The sequence below is a fragment of the Cherax quadricarinatus genome, chromosome 46 (assembly GCF_038502225.1).
Source record: "Cherax quadricarinatus isolate ZL_2023a chromosome 46, ASM3850222v1, whole genome shotgun sequence".
Taxonomy (NCBI): domain Eukaryota; kingdom Metazoa; phylum Arthropoda; class Malacostraca; order Decapoda; family Parastacidae; genus Cherax; species Cherax quadricarinatus.
This window is the reverse complement of record NC_091337.1, coordinates 3,799,806-3,817,322: the sequence shown is the minus strand read 5'-3', so window position 1 is coordinate 3,817,322 and position 17,517 is coordinate 3,799,806. Positions and strand designations below refer to the sequence as shown.

Sequence of the window (17,517 nt, the reverse complement as noted above, 5' to 3'; positions counted from 1 at the left end):
AGCTCTATTTTATGCATGTGAACTGCAACATACTGTTATTTCTAGCAAAATAAAACTCGCTCGCTGCTCAACTTTTTCCTTAATGACAAAAGCTTGTGTGTGTGTGTGTGTGTGTGTGTGTGTGTATGTGTATGTGTGTGTGTGTGTGTGTGTGTGTGTGTGTGTGTGTGTGTGTGTGTGTGTGTACTTGCCTCTATGTATTAGCTTACTGTTATGTTGGTTGATTCTCGGCTCCTGACCTGCCTTTTAACGTTATAAGGCTTTTTTCCCCATGAATGTTGTCTTGATGCTGGTGAGGAGCTTTTGATTCACTGAACTGGGGCTAGCCTTCCTTTTCTTAGATCAACTCTGATTACCTCCAAGGCGTTGTATGACCCTTACGGGTTTAGTAGTTTCTCATGAGTATAACAATTTGTATATAATACGACTGTTTTCCAAAGTTTACTGTATCATTGGCTGTGTCTTATCTATTCTCAAAACTGCGTATATGTTTTCTTCCAGCACCCCACCCCCTCTTAATTCACACTACTTCCAGACCAACCTAAGCTACAATACGTTATAACATCGCTAATTAGTTTGCGATTTCAGCTTCCAGCTGCGTCCCATCGGTTCCAATTATTACCTTCAAAATAGCTTTGTCGCATCTGCTCTAAGAAATCCTATTATTATTTTATACTTTGCTTAGTCCCTGGTTCTTTGCCCTGAGAACAACAGGTTAAGTTCAGACTCCCCGTAAACCTCTCCAACTTAGTTTTCTCCTCGTCTGTTACTATCAATGTTGCGTGCCGTATACAGCATATTTTAAAGCGGATAAGGAAACGAGTGACACTAAAAATTAGCTTTGAATAGGAATTATTCAGTTGGGCATCGCATGAAAGGTTTTCTTTCCACCGAACAGACGATCAAAGGCTATTTCGATTCTGCATGATCTTCGTGGACCAGGAAGAAGGGTAAGAGATCCATCGTGGGGAGAATGCTTAATTAGTTGCCTCGAGGCAACTCAGGTAGATAAAATAAGTACAGAAAGGTGCTTCATATGCACGCCTGATTACTTACCATTCCCCAGGCGCTATATGACCCCATACGAGCTTAGCCCTTCTCTTCGAATGCAAAAAAAATAATATATGGTCGCCCTAGGAAATAACGGTGAGCTTAGCACCCTATTTAGGGCCCTAACTCTTGTGTTTTGTGTTCTCACTCATTCTTTCATAGACGTAATAAATAATGTCTTTTGGTTCCCGCACTGAGAGAAGTATTATCCACGGTACGGGTGGAGTTAGAACCCATGGCTTTAAGTTATTACACGGAGAGCAGTCCTGGAATAATCTAGGTAAAATGGACCAGAGAGCACCTGTACATGCCAATGTATGTAAAAAAGGAAACCTTTGAGGATAAAAGATCAGGCAAGCACTTAAGGGGAAACAAATAAGCTAGCATCCTCTTGTGATCTTTATGCTGTTCAAAGGCTCTTGATCCTCTGAACAAATCTGACTGCCTCCCAATAAGAAAATGCAGTCAGGTTTGATCTGAGGGCGAGAAGCTTTAATAACTTGGACGAAAATGGCTCAGAAGAATCCGAAAAGTCACGGTGTAGGTTTGTTGCATACACTCATGTCATGCATACTTGCATGCAGTAAGAGAGAGAAAGAGAAAGAGAGAGAGAGAGAGAGAGAGAGAGAGAGAGAGAGAGAGAGAGAGAGAGAGAGAGAGAGAGAGAGAGAGAGAGAGAGAGAGAGAGAGAGAGAGAGAGAGAGAGAGAGAGAGAGAGAGAGAGATAAAAGCATATATGATCTCTCAATAGTTCCTTGATCCTGTCCTTCTGTTTTTTTTTTTTTTTACATTTCCCCAAACACCATAATTTTAAGGACCCTCCACCAAATGGCTCACCACTGACAGGGCAATGTTCACCTACCCTTGCATACTAGAGGGGCTGTATGCTGCGAGTATAACTAGACCTGTCAGGATCTGGCAACGGGGCTGTAAAAATCCTCTGTTATATTCTGGTCCTCGTACCACGAGTATGCTTGCTATATCGGGCATCCAACCCTCTCGTTGCTTTCCCCTCCTCTTTCCCTGGGTATATTAATCTCATGATGTTGATGTAGGGCAGTGGGCCGAGCCCTCGAAGCGAATGAGAGTGACGTCATTATTTACGGGAGAGGGTGTGGAGGTAGTGTTTTATACAGGGTGTGAACGCAGATGCGAAACTCAGGGGGACTTTCTTGTTTAGAGGAAGAATTCACATCAGGCCCATAAATTGGAAATAGAGACTTAGGTGACATTTGGGTCCGTTTCTGACCGTTCTTAAAACGTTATTTAATAACCCAGGACTGACCGGAACCATCATTATCCAATTTCCAAAATTTCTTCTTTGGTGTGAAGTGTTTCGGCCACTGAATTGTCACATATTCCTCAAAGGAACTGTGGAATAAATAACAGCAACCACCAATGACACTTGCTGTGAAAATTTTAGTCTGGATGTAAAACCAAAGGGCTAATAACCTAGGATAACCCACCATGAAGTGGTTGCAGGATTTTGTCTTCTTCATCCACCTTTTCACTATTTCGTTCATAACACGAGAATGCCCTAGCCGATCGTCATCAAATTTTCAACGCTGGTGTGAACGATTTCTAAGGGAAGGTGTTGTTAAAGGAGTGTGTAGGAAGGATGGTATTATTTTGCATTAAATGACGGGGTATACCTCCTTAAGGACTGTGTCTTGATGCTGCTGAGGCGCTCTTGATCCAAGAAGCTGGGCATATCTCCTTCACTGTATCGAATTTGAACGCATACAGGTTTAGCGGATTCCTCTGATTAAAGCAAGAACAATTCTGAATAGGGTCTTTAATGTCTGATGCATCTTATGAAATGGACAATAAAAAAAATTCGGGATGAGGGGGAATTATGTAATCTGTGTAGGTGCAAATTTTTTCTCTGCAATAACTGTGGAATGCATCTGTTCGCCGCCTTCAGCCTTTCAGTGCCGATAAATCTTTCTTAATATGATGCTTCTCCTTGACGCAAGTTTTAATGTCAGTTTTATTAAACAAATTGATAATCGTGAGATAACTTGTAGACTCTTAATTAGAAATAAATCGTAGAGTTAGTCAAGTTTAGGTCGCTTAAAGTAATTTTTATGATCCCATAACCTGTGTGTCCTCAAGACTATTGCAAAACATTTGAATATATATCCAAAGTTTTAATAAAAATTACTTACTTTCTGGTTTGCTTATTTATTTACATAATCCTTAAATGCTGGCCATTTTAACTTGGAGAACAGTTTGGATTGCTTTTAGCCCGTGTAGGTCCTAATTTGCTCTTTTCATGAAAGAAACTGGGAAATTTTAAATGCTTGTTTGTGTGCTATAATTTCTAAGTACTTCATCATCTTGGCTTCAACTCTGATAACCTGATAATGCACCGTCCGAGGAGCTACTTAACGTGGTATACCTTACGATATGTTTCTCTGGAAGATAGCAAGAGCATGGTTCTTCAGTCTGTTTTCAAAACTGGTTGATGGCTTCAGTTTTGGAAAGTGTGTAACTCAGTATGCCATTTTAAAGAAATTGGGGAATTAATCTGTGTGCTAACATGTGAATTGCATTTCTGATTCGCTTCCAGTCTGCAACGCTAATTTTTAACTACGCCAGAAAATTATGCCCTAAGTGACTGACTATGACCATCCAGAAACAAATGAATGAATGTGACCCTACATTACTGAGCAAGCCTTCACATAGGACCATACGTGACCGATCAAGGCTATACAATCCCATACTTTCATGAATAAGACAATGACTAGCCAAGCAAGATAAAGTAAAACCGTGCATGATCAACCAAGACTATGCAGGAGGATGCATGACCGAGTAAGGATCATACAGGATCATTAAATAATGAAGACTTCATAGAACCATATTCATACAGAATGATACAGGATCATATTATGGAGCATATAAGATACTTTCGTGTTTCTCTCGGGATCATTACCACTAGTTAACGACGTTTAAGTCACAATTTTCATAATTAAAGTTCATTACTCCAAAATATGAATTTATATATTAAATTTGTCAATCAAATCCTGTATCAGTGAAAGAAAAAGTACATCTAAAAATAATACGAGCATATCAGTAGAGTAATGTACTCAGGGGAAGGAAATGACTTCCCCTGTAGTAATCCTGCGAACCCTGACGTGCTTATCTAGTTAAATAAACTATCACTGATAATTAATATGCTTTGATAATTGTGTATTGAAGGGCCGAGGAAGGAGGGTGGAGAGGATGAGTGCGAGTGTTTGTACTTACCTCGTTGTCTCTTGGTGGGATGAACTTCAGCTCTTGGGCTCCGCTGTTTATAAATTAAGGAGTACTGAGACGACGACAGAAATCCCTGAGCCAGTACTTACATCAGCAATATAATAAATCATAAATAAACTTCGTATTTTGTCACAAATATGGAAATTAAAAACAAACGGCCGCAGCATGTCTACCAAAGAGGTTCTTGGGCTGTCTGAGGCTGAGCTCAAATATTCTCGTGTGTGATTTATGAGGAATTAAAAATGCTATATCTTTCATCACAATTATGCTCTTATGGTTTTGGAACGAGTTTCGTAACACATCTACGAATATCGGAGTTTTCTTCACATGACTGATGAGCTAAGGGTTCCTTTCAGTCTCTGCATACCCCGGCACTGTTTTATTAGTGTGTTGATCACCCCTAGGTCTTTTTTTATAATTTGGATGTATAGTCGAACCCCAGAATACGTTTGATTCAATTTTACTCTGAAAGTCATTCAAGGGGCAGCTTCGATTATTCAAGGTTTTGTGGCCTAAATTGTTGGGTCTACAAAAGGGAAGGAACGCGACAGAAACCAGAATAGGAGAGTGACGAAAGGAATGACCAAATGAATGATCGGGGTGAAAAAATAGGCAGAGTAATAGAAAAGGAACACACAGAGAAAGGGATAAAAAATATACAATGGTGTAGAGACAGAGGAGGGATGAGGAAGGGAGAGGAAATAGTCTGAAAATAAACAGATTATTAAGATTTAAAAAAGTCACGCCAGGAAACACAATGCCACATAAGACAATACCACATATCGGTGCCCACAATGCCTCGCATGCATAGAGGCATTAGAATCCAAAAGCTACACAGACATGCGCATTATACCCACAAGGTCAAACACAGGTATCAGAACCCACAAGTGCAAATGCAGAGGTATCAAAATCCACAGTTACATAGGCGTCAGGATCCACAGACACAGATGAATATGTCTAAGGCTGAAGAAATACTTCGTAGCATCCCGATGACTAATCTGAGTTTTCTACTTCCAGCTGTGCCCTCGTATTCTTCTTTCCTTTCTCTCAAACAATCTGTCCCTATTTACCCCTTTAATTCCTCTCGGTATTTTGTACTTTATTTCAACCCCTAATCCTTCTGTCCTCACAGTGATTCACAGGTAGGAGAATCAGATCCCACCAACACAGACACAGAAGCATCATAATCCATAATTACAGACAACAGAATCCACAAAGATCCGTATTTCCTATTGAGAAAACAAAAGTAAATATTGCTATGAACAATAGAAACATTCTTCAAAGAGAGAGACGTCTTAAAACAAGCTTTTATTGGGGCAACATTTCGCTCTGTGTAGAACTTTAAAAATTAATTGATAAGCCTCTAATAAACCGAAATGTCTTCCAAATAAAAGCTTGTTCTTAGACGTGCGTCTCTGCGATTGTCGGCAACGCGACATTAGAATCCATAAATAGCAGAATAAAAGAAAAGATACAGAAAAGCAGACGAAAGTTTTATAAGGCGACCAGATGTACTTCCGTTGTACGTTTAGAAAAAAAAACAGTAATCTTGGAAACATGTGAATGCTCCTTGAAAAGAGAGCAGGAATTTTCCAGGTGTCTTTTATCGAGATCCACATTTTCCCGGTGTACCCAGCTCTTCCTCCCTATTTTTTTTTTTTTTGTCAGCCGTTCTCGTTCTTCCCCGTCCTCCGTTCTTTCTGTTCATATTTCAGTCTTCCTGTATCTTCTGTTGTTTTTTGGGTGCGCGCGCGCTTGAGCATACATTTTACATACAGTATACATATTCATTCAGACTCTCCCACCTATTTTGCACCTCAAGTTCAATATGTTTTCCCAATATCTGCTGTGGCCCGACCATCGCAGATATATGGCATCACCTTTGAGCAGCGAACAGTCAACGGGAATGCTATCAAAGGACCTTGATCTTACTCCACTTTACCGGCGACGAGGATTGGAACCCTTGTCGTCAGTACTATTGTAGGTTCAAATTCACTTGTGTTTGTGCATGTGTTTAATCGTGCATTTCTGTGTTTTCAGCTCGAAGTCTGCCTTTAAGAACATTGTATAGTCGTTTAGCGGCACTAGATCCAAGTTCAGTGTTACAAGATCCTAGTTTAAAATTATTAATTACTAGTTAAACGGTACTAAATCGAAGTTAAGTCTCTGTTAGAAAGACAATTTTGAGAAACGAGCAGCTCGCTTTCTGACAAACGTAAAGAGCACAAAAAAAAGTTAACGAGATTTGGTCCCAGTTTAGCATTATTCGATTCCAGTATTTTTTTTCTCTTCATTAGAATTCTGAGATATTAAATCTATTGGAAGTTTGCATTTAATTCCCCATAAGTTTCCGCAAACTACTCTCTCCTTCCTCGGATCGAACTTAATTACCTCGCATTTCTCAAGTGTTGTATAACCCTTATGGATAATATTACTAACCCTTAATGATAATACTACTGCTGTTGTTGCTGCTACTGCAGCTGCTGTTGTTGCTGCTACTGCAGCTGCTGTTGTTGCTGCTACTGCAGCTGCTGCTGTTGCTGCTACTGCAGCTGCTGTTGTTGCTGCTACTGCAGCTGCTGTTGTTGCTGCTACTGCAGCTGCTGCTGTTGCTGCTACTGCAGCTGCTGCTGTTGCTGCTACTGCAGCTGCTGCTGTTGCTGCTACTGCAGCTGCTGTTGTTGCTGCTACTGCAGCTGCTGTTGTTGCTGCTACTGCAGCTGCTGTTGTTGCTGCTACTGCAGCTGTTGTTGCTGCTACTGCAGCTGTTGTTGCTGCTACTGCAGCTGCTGTTGTTGCTGCTACTGCAGCTGCTGCTGTTGCTGCTACTGCAGCTGCTGTTGTTGCTGCTACTGCAGCTGCTGTTGTTGCTGCTACTGCAGCTGCTGTTGTTGCTGCTACTGCAGCTGCTGTTGTTGCTGCTACTGCAGCTGCTGTTGTTGCTGCTACTGCAGCTGCTGTTGTTGCTGCTACTGCAGCTGCTGTTGTTGCTGCTACTGTAGCTGCTGTTGTTGCTGCTACTGTAGCTGCTGTTGTTGCTGCTACTGTAGCTGCTGTTGTTGCTGCTACTGTAGCTGCTGTTGTTGCTGCTACTGTAGCTGCTGCTACTGTTGTTGCTGCTGCTGTAGCTGCTGTTGTTGCTGCTACTGTAGCTGCTGTTGTTGCTGCTACTGTAGCTGCTGTTGTTGCTGCTACTGTAGCTGCTGTTGTTGCTGCTGCTGTTGTTGCTGCTACTGTAGCTGCTGTTGTTGCTGCTACTGTAGCTGCTGTTGTTGCTGCTACTGCAGCTGCTGTTGTTGCTGCTACTGCAGCTGCTGCTGTTGCTGCTACTGCAGCTGCTGCTGTTGCTGCTACTGCAGCTGCTGCTGTTGCTGCTACTGCAGCTGTTGCTGCTGCTGTTCTATTACTACCACTACTACTAATAACGATAAATTATACTAGCGATAAAATAAAAATAACGAAAAAATAATAAAAATAACGATAAAATATAATAAAAGTAACGATAAAATATAATAATGAAAATAACGATAACTTATTTTTAATCTGTTAAAGTTCATTTTTTTAATATGAATATCATGGAGGTCTTTCCTGTAGGGTCTTTCCTGTAGGGTCTTACCTGTAGGGTCTTCCCAGGGACGTCGCCGACATCTTCTCCCGCCCCACCCCGTCCAGCTACCCTCAGGGGCGCGAGTAGTCAGGCCAAGACGCAGTGGAAGGTAAGTGGATGGATGAAAAGGAGTAACTGAAGATAAGGGGTGGAGTTGGCAGAAATGGAAGACAGATAAAATGCTGCAGGTGATGGATGAGCTCAGGCTCCTGGGTCAACACAGAGGCTCTAGTTCCTGACTCTCGCGTTATAGATTAGGCTTTTCTTTCGTATTTAATAATTCAGTAAAAATGCAATAAAAGAGGTGGAAGAAGAGTTGAAAAGAGGGGATGATGGAGGTAAAGGAGAGAAGAAGAGGACCGGACAACCTCCCGGTGGCAACCTCACAGAGGCAACCTCCCGGTGGCAACCTCAGAGACGTTTTACCACAATTTGAATTGTCAAATGTGCCATCGGTGTTGGCCAACTTCTACTTTAGATGTGATTGAAGACAACACTTGGGTTAACCTAACTGTTGGTGTTGGCAATTCCAGGCTGTGTAGCAGCCAAGCTCTCTCCTCGTAAACACGACGTTAATGCTGAGTCTGGTGGTAATGGTGCCTGGCTCCCAAGTCTTCTGGCACCTTCACTATTCACGCTGGCCTATGCTGCTGTTGCTGTAGCTACTACTGCTGTTACCCTTGCTGCTGCTGCTGTTGCTGTAGCTACCACTGCTGTTACCCCTGCTGCTGCTGCTGCTGCTGCTGTTGCTGTAGCTACTAATCCTGTTACTCCTGCTGTTACTGAAGTTACTACTGCTGCTACTCCTGATGTTGCTATTGCTGTTACCGGCGCTGTTTTTCTCGTCATAGTAAATATGGTGGTTCAGTTTCTTTGCTTGTGCAACATTTGCACTAAGCAATTTTTAAATTATATATATATATATATATATATATATATATATATATATATATATATATATATATATATATATATATATATAATTTGTTTTAGTGTGTAGTTTTATGTTTGTTCAACGATTAACGACATCAAGTTCATCTTAAAAATAAGTCATCCCATTTATACTGGGGTTACAACTCATGCCACATCATGCCATTTAATTACCAAGTAACTAAAGAGTACTGTCTAGATCCATTCAGCCAATGAGCTTCTATAATAATAGTGATTCCGTAGTCTGAATGGCTCCTCTGGTATTTGTCTCTCCAGGTCATGTAAGATTCAGCTTCTCTTTTATCTCGAGTCCTTCAGCTTCGGCATCTATCTGGTGGCAAGTCTGTTTACTACATTTAGTTTCTTTAGGTGAAGGTTCTGTGCTGGCGCTGCATACTCGAGAATGTCGTGTAAACTGTCCGGAAATTTGTTGCTCATTTACATGAATTTGTAGCTCTTACACTTGTTTATTTTGCGTTTTGTGTCTTATAAGTCTGTGTAATGTGTACTCCCGAACCTTTTCTTTCTTCTTGTTGTTATTTCCCTTTTTATGTAATAAATACCCGACAGTTTTCTCAGAAGTTATTATAATTAGAGTTTTTGTTTATGAAGAAAATAGAGTTTTTTTTTTTTCATCAGCATCCTTAAGGAATCGAGCATTTAAAATTAAACGAATTCCTCTCTCTCTCTCCGCACACACACGCACGCGCACGCACACACACACGCACGCACGCGCGAGCGCACACACACACACACACACACACACACACACACACACACACACACACACACACACACACACACACACACACACACACACACACACACACACACGCACTTGATAAAGCACGTCAAGAAACTAGAGAAAGTACAAAGGTTTGCGACAAGGTTAGTTCCAGAGCTAAGGGGAATGTCCTATGAAGAAAGATTAAGGGAAATCGGCCTGACGACATTGGAGGACAGGAGGGTCAGGGGAGACATGATAACGACATATAAAATACTGCGTGGAATAGACAAGGTGGACAAAGACAGGATGTTCCAGGGAGGGGACACAGAAACAAGAGGCCACAATTGGAAGTTGAAGACACAAATGAGTCAGAGAGATAGTAGGAAGTATTTCTTCAGTCATAGAGTTGTAAGGCAGTGGAATAGCCTAGAAAATGACGTAGTGGAGGCAGGAACCATACACAGTTTTAAGACGAGGTTTGATAAAGCCATGGAGCGGGGAGAGAGAGGGCCTAGTAGCAACCGGTGAAGAGGCGGGGCCAGGAGCTAGGACTCGACCCCTGCAACCACAAATAGGTGAGTACAAATAGGTGAGTACACACACACACACACACACACACAAGATGGAGACTGACCTTTCGAGAACTTAAGGAAAATACTCCTGGCAGAGCACGCCAAGAGCCAATAAGTTTCCTCTCGACACTGGAACACCACACGCCATCCTAACCTCTACCATGTGACAAATGAAGCTTCCCAACCTTTCCCTACCCTGCCCCAAAACATCGTCTGTCCCCTACTCTATACCCCCCTCACTTACTACACTGTCTTTCATCTTTCACTATCACCGTCTATCTACCTGGAGGTGGTTACGGGGGGTCAACGCCCGCTAGGTCTGGTCATCGACCAGGCCTCCCGGTGGATTAGGGCCTGATGAACGAAGCTGTTATTGACAGCACGTAATGCACCATACGAACCACAATCTGGCTGATCGGATACTGACTGTCCCGTTTCCTCTTGAAGACAGCCGGGGGCCTACTGGTAATCTCTTTTATGTATAATGGGAGGCTGTTAAACAGTCTTCGTCCCCGGACACTTACTGTGTTCTCTCTCTTAGTGTACTTATGGTACAAAGGCTATTCATTGGGGTATATTGCACCGTCTGCCTAGTCTTATGCTTTAACAGGGATTAATTTCTGTGTGCAGATATGGGACCAGTCCCTCTAGGATTTTCCAGGTATAGATTATGAGGCATCTTTTTCGCCTGTGTTCCAGGAAGTACACGTAAATGGACTTCAAACATTTCCCTTCAGGTTCTTGGCTGAAATGCCTAGCCATGCTAGGTGTTCTAGTGGTACACTCTGTAATCATTATTTTACTACATGTAAACCACACAATAACCAAATTCTGTATACTCAGCACTGTAATCCTTATAGAGAATAAACTTTGAATTTGAATTTGAACCAAAGGTTTTCTGCGCATTCTCTAGATCACGTTTCGCCTGCCTTGAACAGGGCAGAATTTTAGGGGAGAGAAAAAATTGACAAAGAGGATTATGATTTACATGTATCCCTTGTTCTGAAACTTCCCATTATCCATCCTATCATTTTTTTTTCTCGCAGATGTGATAATGACATTGTTGTGATCCTTGAAGGAGAAATCCTCTGATATCATCACGCCTAAGTACTTCATATTGGTTTTTTGTTCTTTTGTGTGGTTAGGAATTGCTTTATACTCCGTTCTATTATTTTCTCAAGTTTTCCCCCGAAAAAATTTTGATTCATTGAAACTCACGTTTACTGCCCTTTCCAGGAGAGAGAGAAGAGGAGAGAGAAAGAGAGAGAGGGGAAAAGAGAGAAAAGAGAAGAAAGAGAAAAAGAAAAAGAGAAAGAGAGAGAGAAAAAGAGAGAGAGAGAGAAAGAGGAGAAAGAGAGAGAGAAAAGAGAGAGAGAAAAAGAAAGAGAGAAAGAGAGAAAAGAGAGAAAGAGAGAGAAAGAGAGGAGAAAAAAAGAGAGAGGGAGAGAGAAAAAGAGAAAAAAAGAGAAAAAGAGGGGAGAAGAAAAAGGGAAAAAGAGAGAGGGAAAGAGAAAGGAAAGGAGAAAAAGAGAAAAAGAGAGAAAAAAGAAAGAGAGAAAAAAAGAGAGAGAAAAAGAAAGAGAGAGGGGAAAAAAAGAAAAAAGAGAGAGAAGAGAGAGAAAAGAAGAGAAAGAGAAAAGAGAGGAAAAAGAGAGAGAGAGAGAGAGAGGGGAAAAGAGAGAAAAAGAGGAAAGGAGAGAGAGAAAGGAGAAAGAAAAAAGAGAAAAAAAGAGAAAGAGAGAAAAGAAAGAGAAAGAGAAAAGAGAGAAAAAGAAAGAGAGAGAAAGAGAGAGAGAAATGTTCTTCAAGTTCTGTATAAAACTAGTCCCTTCTGCTGAGGGAAATTACAGACCTCAGTGGCAAACAGACCCCATCAATTCCCAAGGGAAAATTTGCTCCCTTTTTACCACAACTGTCAAATTTTAAAATTTTTGGGGACTCAACCAGCACCTTATACAGAGGACTTGATGACCTTCTTGCAGTGTTTGCAGAAAATTTTGTTATTTCCATATCTCTGGCTCCTCCCCCCATGGAGGATCTGGCAGAAGGCAGTCACATTAAACCCCCCGGCTACGTTGGATCTCTGCCCAAAAAGGCTGTTTTGCCCCAAGATCCCAACAGAACGAGGTGGGGAGTCCCCCGCACAACCGGGATGGGAGGTAATTCCCCCTTGCTCTGACTCCCACCACCGAGGAATGTTTCTCCGGGGATGTTGACCAAGTGAAAGTTTCACTGACAACCCCTAATCTACAAAAAACACTTTCCCTCCCCCGGAAATATGAAAAACCCTCAGATCACCCTTTGGGGCTTTCGTTGTGGAGGCTGCTACTCAACCCCAAAAGCATGGGGAAGGAAAAGGGGAACCCTCCACCAAAAAGAACCACACAAGCCTGTGGGCATGGGGGTGATGTTCAAAATTGGCCATTCTAAATGGGGGTGACACTAAAAAAAAGTTGCACAGGTAGGTGGGCCCAAAAACCTGGTGGCCCCTGGTCAGGAAAAAGGGTTTCTGCCTGAGAACTTATTCCACCTCAAAAACAAAGGATGGGACCCCCTTACTGTAGTCAAGAGGGCGGCCCTTTTTGCTGAACACTTTGTAAAAAATAGTTCCTGATCCAGCAAGGGTCCCCCCTTTTGGCTGCCAAGAACTGTTCACTTCAGTGGTGAAAAAGGCAGGGGGAGGCATTTTTCAAATCCGAAAAAAGGGTGTGGGCCCAGGGTTAGCCAAGATTGTGAAAAGTGTGCGACCAGCTGCAGCACCAAACTGCATCTTTCAGCACTGCCTGACAGTGAAAAGGGCCTTTTATGGAAAGGGGCAAATGATCACTTTCAAAAAAAGAAGACAGAGCAGAAATCGGCAACACGAAGTGTCACTTTGTCAATCACGGGTAAGACCCTTTTGAGACAATAATCTAAGACAAATGACAGATTTTTTGACAACCCCCCTTTTTGGTCTCAATATGGCTTGGAAAGGTTCCCTCTGCTGATCTTGAAAAACCTCCCACAAAGGGGCCCCAGTCATGGATGAACCCAAAGTCAGCTTGGGGTCCCTGGCATTGCTGGCGCTTTCGACCGGGTGGGCCCCGGGGCCCTTTTAGAAAAACTTCGCACTGGGAATTGCAGGCTTACGCTATTCCCCTGGTTCTTTGGTGATCTCATGTGTTCTCAAGGGAAACGGAATCGCGAATCCTATTAAAGTTTTCCCAAAAGGAAGCGTGCGGGGTCCTTTGTTAGGAATTCTCTTCCGCCCTCTTCATCTCACCCCAGAATCACTGCTAGAAGACTGTCACTGCACCCACTTATAAAAGAAAAAAAATCCCAGCTGCTCTGTCATCAATCACCAGCGAGGTATAGCGGGGGGAAATGAGGGCAAAACTTTTGCACCTGAAAAAACGGAAAGTGATCGTCTCTAGGCACCTGATAGTAATGCTGGGCAGAAAAGATGAATGGGAGGGTTTGGGCACCGGGAGAAAAGTTATATCCGGGGTAAAATTTGGCCCCAAAAACCAGAAGAACCATGTTGTAAATCAAAACGGCGGGGCTTCAGCACTTCGCCGTATCTCGCATCTGCGCAGTGGGGGGTTAAGACCCTTTAAGAGAAAATACGCCCCCCGGGTATGCCCACTTTTTTGGTTACCTCCCCCTCTCATCTGCGACTCTTCGAGGGGAGCAAGACCCCTTCCTCCCGGCCCCATCCGGGATAGATCTGTCATTTAGCGACCTTCATCTGGGGGGAGGGGGTTTTTATGTTATGTAAAAGGCCAATATTGTCAAAATACCACTTTTGATCCCTTCAGAAGCGTGAAACAAGCTTTTCCACAAGAGGGCGGGCAGCAATTTCCTGGCTTTTTTCCCCAGAACATCACCCATCGGATCTACATCCCCGGAAACTAGAGGGAAACACTTTACAGCATAATGTTAAACAGAAAACTCAGTTGATCAAATGAAAATGCTGGCCCACAGATGGCCCCCACCATCCTTTTCCCCTACTTGTATGCTCTAACAAAATGCTTTCAAATGACGGGGTGTGGAAAAATCTTCCCCAAAAAATTGGGGGAATCCAACCAAATGCTGTCAATAAAGGGGATCCAATTTTCAAAACCCTGTAAAAAAAAAAAAAAAAGAGGGGTGGTTTTGAATTCTTGCGTGTTTGAGTAAAAACTTGTTGTTTCCCCCTACTCAATCCTCCTTACCCAGTGTGGGTCGGGGCATAGTCACTTTCAACCCCCTCGGCACGTTGATCGTCTGACCACAAGGCCTTTTTACGACATTTAAAGACCCCAAACAGAACGGGTGGGGAGTCCCCCCGCCAACCGGTTTGGAAAAGAGGTTTGGATTTTTGTCTGACCACCACCGTTTGGGGAATCTCTTCCCCGGGGGATGTGAAACAAGTAAAGCCTTCCTGGAAAACCCCCCTTTTCTAAACAAAAACACATTCCTAAAGGAAATTTGTGAGAAGCCTCAGATCACCCTTTGGGTTTTGGCTTTCTTAAGAGGGGTCACCTAAGTAAAAGCTGGCGAAGGTATAAAGACACCCTACCACCATCGGGAACTTCACAACCCTGGCGGGGTGACGTTCAAAAGGGGGCCATTGCTAAAGGGGAGGTGGACACTAAAAGAAAAACTGCATCGGGTGGGGGGCCCAAAAACCGGGGTTGGTAAAGGACAAAGGTTATCTACCTGATAAACTCTTCCCCCCCAAAATGGGATGGGACCACCTCTACTATAGTCAAGAGAAGGGGCCCTTTTTTTGTTGAACACTTTCTCCAAAAATGAAGTTCCTGACCCAGCGAGGCCCTTTTTTGGCTCTGCAAAAACTGTGTCAAACGTTTTGGGTGAAAATAAGGCGGAGGGGGGCTTTTCCCTTCGTTGACCAAGAAAGGCGGGGAAACAAGTTCCCCCAAGATTGTGAAAGATGTGAAGTACGCATCTAACTCGCATTTTTCAGCACTGCCTAGTACAGTTAAATATCCCTCTTTTTGGAAAAAGGGGGAAATGTAGTCCCTGTTCAAAAAGAAGAGCAGAAAAAAATCGAACACAGACCAGTGTCATTCATTCAATCACGGGAAGATCCTGAGACAATAATCTCAAGACAAATAACGATTTTTTTGTAATCCTTTGATCTCAAATGGTTTGGAAAAGGGTTCCTGCTACTGATCAGTTTTTAAAACCCTTCCACTAAGTACCGTCACTGGATGAACCCAAAGTCAGCTGTGTGGCAGCCGGACATTGCGGCGTTTTGCCGGGTGTGGCACCAGGCCTTGAAAACTTCCCCCTTTGGGAATTGGGTCTCGCTATTTCCCTCGTGATTCCTTCGGGGAATTTAAAGCGTATTCCGGAACGGAATCAGAAAGCATCCTATTGGGGCAATTTACGGGAAGGGCCTGGTCCATTGTTTGGAATGTCTTTTCCGCCCTTCTTATCTCCCCCCGAATCACGCATATCGGACTGTACACTGCTTCATTATCCAAGAGAAGAAATGCCAGCTGCTCTTTCTCAATCACCACGGGGCCCAATTCAGCTTAAATGGATGGCAAAACTTTTTCCCTGAAAAACGCAAATATTGTTCTGGGCACCATGATGGTTCAGCAGTATAAGGATAAATGGAGGGTTGGCACCAGAAAAGTTGATATTTTTGGGGGAAAATTTTGACTCAAACCCCAGAAAAACCCTTTTTAAATCTTGCAAAAAAGGCAGCCGAAGCCGCATTCGCCATCCGCTTTGCTTGCAGATTAAAAGATCTGCGAGGCAAAAGACTCACACCAATTGCCCCACTTTTTTTTGCCCCCCCCTCATCTGCGACTGCGAGGAGAAACAGAGAAAGACGCCCATCCCCCTGGCCCCATCCTGGATGATCTGTCATTTCAGCAGAGCCTTCAAATAGGAGGGATGTGTGGGCCCTTACTTTATTCGGCCCAAATTTTGAATAAATACCGAAAAGAAAAAGGTTTAAATTAGACAGCAACCCTTTTGGGAAAAGAACCCAAGAGTTGCTTTTTTCAATTCAAAACCAAATTTTGTCAAAATACCCCGATCCACTTGGGGACAGGGGCGTTTTTTCACAAGCGGACAGAAACAAAAACCCATTGGGACTTTCTCCAGAACTACCCCATCTAATCTTATCCCGGATGCTGAGTAAAAACATTAAAAGAAATTATGTCAACGAGATAAATAGTTATAAAAATAAAATGCCCCACAGGGGCCCCTTCATTTTTCCCTCTTGATGTCTAAAACAATAAAAATGCTTTAAAAGGCTGAGTGGTTAGGCCTAGCCCAATGGGGAATTTTTAACCTGAAAAAGTTTGTCAAAAGTAGGATCTAATTGTAAAACCCCTGTGAAAAGAGAGAGAGAGAGAGAGAGAGAGAGAGAGAGAGAGAGAGAGAGAGGGGAGAGAGAGAGAGGGGGAAAGAAGGGGAAGAAGAAAAAACAGGGGGAAAAAAAAGGGGCAAAAGCTAAAAATCAAACTCGAGGCAAAGCCTTTATTTTTTTTTTTTTACCTTAGCTAGGGTTACAGGTGAGGGGCATCCTGCTAATTGAAGTGTTGCCTCAAAGGCAGGTAAAGATCCAATCATGGTGAGTGGCGCGGTCAGGGCGAGTGACAGCGACTCAGGTCTTAGCTAGACCATCAAATTTCTTTTCGAAAACCTGGTACTCATTTGAAATGAATACAGACTTGTTAATTACGTTCTTATCTGTTACTTATTCCTAGGTTCTATTCACTTGAATATGTTCTAGATCCTACTCAAATGTTCGCTTTCGTTGCGTGGCAATGCCTACCTTTTTTTATTAAACTGGTACTAATTAACACAGAGGATTTAGTACGTGACTGGGACTAATTCTTTCCTAGAATTACGTACTGGGAGTGAATGATATTACATACTGGAAATGGTTACATACCGGGAGTAAATGAAGTTACTGGGAAAGTATATTGTTGGAATTAATATAGTTCCGTCCTCTTGCTTACTGAAGTTACTTACGCCCTAGGAATGAACGAACTTGAATACTGGTAAGAAACTGTGAGCTGGGAAAAGTAAATAATTGAAATTAAATACCGGGAATGAATGGAGTAAGGTAAGGAATCAAGTTATCAAGAATGAAGCTTTGATTTGGGAATAAAGTAATGCACTGAGGCTGAATGAAGTTGTTCCCTCTTCTCAGTAACCAAGGAGACCCCTTCCTTTGAGGGTGTCATTGCTTTTGAAGAGTTACATTCGTTTAATTTTGACATTATTTAGTCTCCACTCCTTCATCCATTCTCTTCCACTTTCTGACATTACAGTTTCCTCAGTGAGGACCTTTATGGAAATTCTTACCTGGAGTCTACCTGGAGGGTATTCCGGGGATCAACGCCCCCGCGACCCGGTCCACG

General features: G+C 42.7%; 1 protein-coding gene across 1 annotated transcript in view; it reads left to right on the top strand.

Moving 5' to 3' along the window:
* The window catches only part of LOC138854011 (uncharacterized), a 38,152-nt gene that overhangs the window by 1,990 nt on the left and 18,645 nt on the right, over nucleotides 1-17,517 (top strand). The gene's annotated exons all lie outside the window — the stretch shown is intronic.